General features: G+C 39.7%; 2 non-coding genes across 2 annotated transcripts; both read left to right on the top strand.

The window, feature by feature from the left end:
- Positions 1 to 1,738: 1,738 nt before the first annotated feature.
- TRNAP-UGG lies at positions 1,739 to 1,810 on the top strand. Its single transcript has one exon. It is a non-coding gene; the product is annotated as a tRNA-Pro (tRNA).
- Positions 1,811 to 4,766: 2,956 nt separating this feature from the next.
- On the top strand, positions 4,767 to 4,838 carry TRNAP-CGG. Its single transcript has one exon. It is a non-coding gene; the product is annotated as a tRNA-Pro (tRNA).
- Positions 4,839 to 6,615: the final 1,777 nt, after the last annotated feature.

The raw sequence follows: 6,615 nt of genomic DNA on the forward strand, positions 1-6,615 counted from the left end.
CCCGACCAAGTTAAATTATTATTAGACTTCTACCAACACATACAAAAGCATTAGGAACACCGTCGACATGATACGATGCCATATCAGGCCCACGTTGGGCCTGATATGGCATCGTATCAGGCCCAGGTTTAGCAAAACATTAAATTTTACCATACAACTACTTTGTGATTAAAATATAAAATTATAAATTGTACCTGAGAATCTAAAGGTTTGACTACTTGAATCCCAATTTTGAAATATATTTACCAAAATCTCACGGATGTGCTGCATATCTTCTATGTCCAAAAAAATACGAAAGGGTGTCTGTTTGATCAGCACTATGTGTTGGTCATGTAAAATAATAGACCCTTCATGCGTTCCTTTCTTCGTGGATGGTTGAAAAAAACTTTTAAAGTGACCGAGGACACTGTTCCAATGCAGTTTTTGTCCAACATCAACTGAACCCTATACTTTATAAAAATAAAAAAAAATAAAATCATACTATTTCAGCTTCTCAAGATCACAGAGTTTGTAAAATGATAACCTTTACAGCTAATTGATGTGGAGAGGATGATGATGCACCCGATCGACGTCTTTGCGCCATTATAATACTAGCTGATTGATGTAAACCCTAGAATCCTTCACTGTTGGCGTGCGAACAGTCCTGGTTTTTAATTGAACTGAAATGCTTGATGCCGCTTGAGAAACACTCGAGGTCACTAAACTAGGGTTTCACAAGAGGGAGTTGCACTCGCATGTCACGAAGAGGGAGGTACACTAATGATCGAATTTATTTTTTTAAAATCAAAGTAATTCAAAAATGTGGTTCGGATGCCTGGGAAATGATGACTGATCAGAGGAGATTGGCGGGAGGGCTATATTCGGTATTACACATCATTTACCTGCGCCTTTTGGTAAATACCAAACGATGATATGCCTTTTGATAAATACATTAAACCTAATATGCCTTTTGGTAAATTACCATTTTTTTTATCCGCACCTACGAATAAACAAAGCACTAAAGTCCAACCCAGTAAAGTCCCTCCCAACCCTAATTTTCACTATCCGTCTTGAATTAAACCTCTTATTCATAAATTTGGAGAGCCAATACAACAAATGAAGTATCATAGTTAAAAAAGAAATGTCAACTACAATGCACACTCTCCATGGATGGAGTCGACCATTCTCAAGTGCATGACTTTAGGACAAACTCAGTCTCGCAGAGGTATAACTAATCATCTCATAGTGAAGCGAGATCTACTAATGGATAAACTCATTTTAATTACCTTGGTGCGATATGATATATTAGGACTTAATGACTTCATTTTGCATTGTTTTGATAGTTAAATTACTATCATTGTTAGGGATAAATGCTGATAACATTTGTCTTGTTGTCAAAGTTGTAGTCTCTAATACATAACGAAGGAATTTAATACGTAACGAAGGGATACGTTCGATTCTTAATTGCGGCTTATTACGGGAAATTTTTTCCTCTAGCAAAAAGTGGATCTAAAAATACTAATCATTTAGATGGACCTCCATGAATGTTTTCTAATTTATCCTGATGATCTATAAAAAAAATTTATCGGACTGGACCGGTCATCTATATAATTAGTTGGTATGAAGAATTAGACATCTAAATTAAAAAGAAAACATTGCATCAATGATCTAATGATTTTAATAACAATGGGTGTTGCTATTAATTCTTCAAGTTATGGAATACTAATCTAAATTATAGCATCCAATTATTTAATGTATAGGGTGTTTGGTCTAGTGGTATGATTCTCGCTTTGGGTGCGAGAGGTCGTGAGTTCGATTCTCGCAACACCCCAATTTTATTTTATTTTTTATTTATTGAAATAAAATTATTTTATAGATTTCAACTTATCAATTTGTTAATTAATTTGTTAAGACAATCCGAGAGCTAGAGGGGAGGTGATTAGCTCTATTCGCTTTGTTGATGATAATTTGTTCCAACAGGAAAAAATTATTCTTCGGAAACAATCCGGAGGTGATTAGCTCCAATCGCTTTGATCGCTTATTGTCAAAGTTACATGCTCTAATACATAATGAAGGGATCTAATACGTAATTGATACGATGCGTAAAGGAGAGGTCTAATAAGATCAGGAGGTTAAAAGTCAAGGAAACGTGACAGTCAAAAGTCAAGGAAAGACGGGAGTTAGACCGCATCGCGTCATTAGCGGCATAATTCCTGGTCGGTTATAGGCAGGACAGGTCCCCAGATCTGAGACATAAGATGAAGCTTGGACTAGTTCTTGATCTGCCCTCGACTAATCGGATTCCCCCAGTTCGGGCTTTATGCCCTATTTACTTCTGGGGACAAAATTGAGAAAGGAAAGGATTTTTTATGGAAAAAGATCCTTTCACAAGAAGGAAAAGAAAAGAAATGAAAGAAGAGGGAAGATAAAGGAATCCTTGGGGAAAAGAACCAAGGAATATTAGAGGGAAAAGGGATGAGCGTCGTAGGCCCCTTCGAGAGGGGGCCGCATAGTGCTGTTGAGTATGGCATCTGTGCAGTGTTGATGGCGACAAAGAGGAGGTCGATAGTGCCACCTCAAGCACAACTACGAGCTCTCTTTTTTTTCCACCGACAGTTGTCGCCTTCTTCCATCGCCCTCCTTCTGGTCACGCAAAATGGACTCACGATGTAGTTAATCTAAAGAGATAATCACTTGGTGTCATGTAGCCAATGATGCCTTGGAATGTTGAGGAAGAGGAGGTCTACTTGCTTGTTTCCATCATGCAACTGCAAATGAACACCCAACATGCGTACAGTACCAAAATCTCTCACATGCCTTCAAGTCCTTATTGAGGAGAATGTTTGATGGCTTGAGATCACAGTGGACGATTGAGAAGTCATAGTCGGAGTGCAGATAGACAAGTCCTTGAGCCGCCAGGAGTGCAGATATACAAGTCCTTAAGCCATTGAGATGCAGAGCCACAACCTTTCATAGATGGTCCATCGTGATCAATCAATTTCTCGATAGTGTATAATGTTTTCGAGAGTTCCATTTTCCACGAACGCCCAAAGGAGAGCTTGATGTCATTGTTCTTGAAAACCACTCCATTGCTATCGTTGTTGTCGTTGTGAATCTCTTGAAGGTTGATCGATGGGTGGTTGCCCACCAATTGCACATGAAAAAGAATATTTTTCATGTCAAATTCTGCTTGCGCATAGCTGCGGCATCGAAGCACGAAGGTGAGGGGTCACATATGGAGTCTAGGTTGAGGGAGAGGGAGCTACGGAGGGTTGTGATGGTGCCGACGAAGTTGCAATCAAGGCGTTGCCACTTATTGGGCGGCGACAAGTTTGCGGAGGGGGAAGGCGGGGAGGACGACGATGAAAAAGAAGAAGAGTTGTAGGTTGTAGGCCAGCGACGCAGCAATGGGGTGGAGGAGACGCCCTAGTGGCTGCCTCGCTTGGTTCGTGGCTGGTGGGAATGGTGGAGATGCAGCGGAGGAAGAGAAGAGAAAGGCATTCCACCCAATTTGGGCAGATGAAAAACAGCTCAAAAAATGATCCATGGATAGATCTACGAGTCCATCCGTTTATTTTTTAATAGTGAGTAAACAAAGGAAAAGAAATGGAATCCATCTTTCCTTGTGAAGTAAACTGTAGAAACTTATCCTGCAGAAATTTTTCCCTCACTTTTTATATCCATCCTCCCAGGTAAACAGGACATTATAGATGACCCTGGTACTTTTACTAAGACAACTCCAGATCGTCTCTTCAACGGTCAAATCATGAAAGATGGGTCCCTCGCCACAGTCTCAAATAAAACCCAGTCGGTTCACCACATCTTATCTTCTTCAGCAAGGCTCAGTCCTGGGCACAGCTGAGCAGTCATCTCGAGCTTTTTGTAGCTGAACCTGGGCAGGACAGAAAGCATTAAGGGACAACAATGTCAGAGAATCATAACCTCCTATCAGAAAATAACTGTCATACGCCAAGGAATATTCCAGTGGTCTGCCACTCCTTGAGAGTGGAACCTTCCTTCTACCAATAGGTCGCCATACATCCTCTCTCACCTGACAGATCCTGATACCCGACATTCTCTGACAGCGTTCAGACTCAAAAGGTATGCAGAGTTAGAAAAAGGTAGGTCCTCTTCCTTGGCCAGGTATGCACACATCCGGATTCATCTTCAACAGTATTTTTTTTCATCGTACATTGCCTTTTCGTGGGAAAAGGACATGACTTGAGCATCGGAGGGCCTGCGCCGGGGACTTTTTCCCTAGTTTCTGGTCCCTAACACTCCGGGTGTTTGTCTGAGTGTGTGCAGAGTCTAAGTACCAGCAGTTCTCCTACTACTGACTTGGGGGTTCCATGTGGGAGTTTGCTTTTTCGAGACGCATACACAGGGTGTGTCAAAGTTGTCTCACCATTAACACCAACGTCATCTCCGTCGACCTCCATCTGACTTAGATTCCGGATAGGATCAATAACTAAGGGATACGTTTGATTCTTAATTGTGGCGTATTATTAGAATTTTTTTTCTCTATTGAGAAGTGGACCTAAGAATATTGGCCATCTAGATGGATCTCCATGAGTGCTTCCCAATTTATCCTGGTGACATGTGAAAAACTTTTATCGGATCGGACCGGTCATCTATGTAATTAGTTGGTATGAAAAATTAGACACCTGAATTAAAAAGAAAACATTGCATTAATGATCTAATGATTTTACTAACAATTGGTGTTGCTATTAATTCTTCAAGTTATGGAATACTAATCAAAATTATAGCATCCACTTATTTGATGTATAGGGTGTTTGGTCTAGTGGTATGATTCTCGCTTCGGGTGCGAGAGGTCGTGAGTTTGATTCTCGCAATACCCCAATTTTATTTTATTTTTTATTTATTGAAATAAAATTATTTTCTAGATTTCAACTTATCAATTTGTTAATTAATTTGTTAAGATACTCTGAGAGCTAGAGGGGAGGTGATTAGCTCCAATCGCTTTGTTGATGATGATTTGTTGCAATGAAAAATCACTCCTCGGAAACAATCCGAAGGTAGAGAAAACAAGTTCACATACAAGAATACCATAAAAACAAGATGTAAATATACAATACAAATGAAAACCTTACTTTTTTGATCTCTTATTACTTGTAGATGCCTCTTGTAGACTCGAAAATGAAGCAGCACTTCCCTCGAATCTTCCCAGAATCAGCAGTGAAGAGTGGAGAAGAAGAGATGTTGATTTAAATCCTTTGAACACCTTATATCCCGCGGATTAGGATTCCCAATCGATTGACCTTACCCCCAATCAATTGTTATATCAAATCTGAGCACATCCAGCTATTTAAAGCTCACAATGACTCTTTTCTTCTCCTCCCAATTGATTACCTAATCGACTAAGAGGCTTTAATCGATCACCTATTAGATTACGAAGCCCACTATGCGTTCGTGAATTTCTCCCAATAGATTACCTAATCGATTAAACTCCTCACAAGGAAGTTACTGTGCTTCGCAAAAAAACTCCACTTCAATCGATTACCTAATTGATTGAAGAGGGCTGAATCGATTAGCTAATCAATTCAGCACCTCTTTGTTCTCATGAAATTCACCTTAATCAATTACCCAATATATTGTCTTCCAACTGAATAGATTACCAAATTGATTCACCATGCCTCTTCGTGACAACACTCTCAATCGATCCACTAATCGATTGAACTTAGGACAATCGATTGCTCTAATCCTAACTCACTTAATCTGAGTCTAAGGTTCCCTTGCCCAATATTTCGGTCAACCATGACCTATTGAGACTTCCTTTCCAAGTATCCGGTCAACCTTTTGACCACTTCAACTTTGCCAACTTTTAGTTGGACTTCCGATCACCAAGTGTGGTCCTCCTTGACCCACTTAGATTTTTATCTTGCCTAATCGTAGTTAAGACTTTTCTCTTGCTAACGTACGGTCCTCCTTGACCCACATGGATTTTCCTTTCCAATGTGCGGTCCTCCTTAACCCACTTAGACTTTCCATTGTTTAACCGTAATTAGGACTTTCTTTTGCCAACGTGCAATTCTCCTTGACCCATTTGGACTTTCCTTTACCTAACCCTTGAGTTAGGACTTTCCTTTGCTATTGTGCAGTTCTCCTGGACCCACTTGGACTGTCTTTTGCCTAACCCTCAAGTTAGGACTTTACAATTTCCTAACCCTCATGTTAGGACTTTACTAGTCAAGTATTCGGTTCTCTACGACTTACTTGCCTTTCCTCTCACATGTCATCAAGTATCTGGTCAATCTTGACCTACTTGACCTCTTTTAGATATTTTCTAAATATATTGTCAAAACATTAAAACTCAAGCTCAAACTCACTCGAGCTTAGTCAAACTGGTCAACTTTGACCCAAGGATGATTGCATCAACAATCTCTCAACAATCTCATCCTTTTTGATATTTGACAATATGTTTAAGTTAGGTTAACCCATATTTGCCCAATTCCCAAGTCGCGTGAATGTGGATTTCTAGTTTAAACCCTACATTTTATCCCCATTTGACACACATAAAAACTTCTTCATCTTAAGAGTTAATTTTATCAAAGGAACCCCAATGAAAATCTCATACCTTTCATTGTATCTTATGCTCATCCTTGAGAATTTATTGTA

Source organism: Zingiber officinale, chromosome 10A (genome assembly GCF_018446385.1).
Source record: "Zingiber officinale cultivar Zhangliang chromosome 10A, Zo_v1.1, whole genome shotgun sequence".
NCBI classification, from domain to species: Eukaryota; Viridiplantae; Streptophyta; class Magnoliopsida; order Zingiberales; family Zingiberaceae; genus Zingiber; species Zingiber officinale.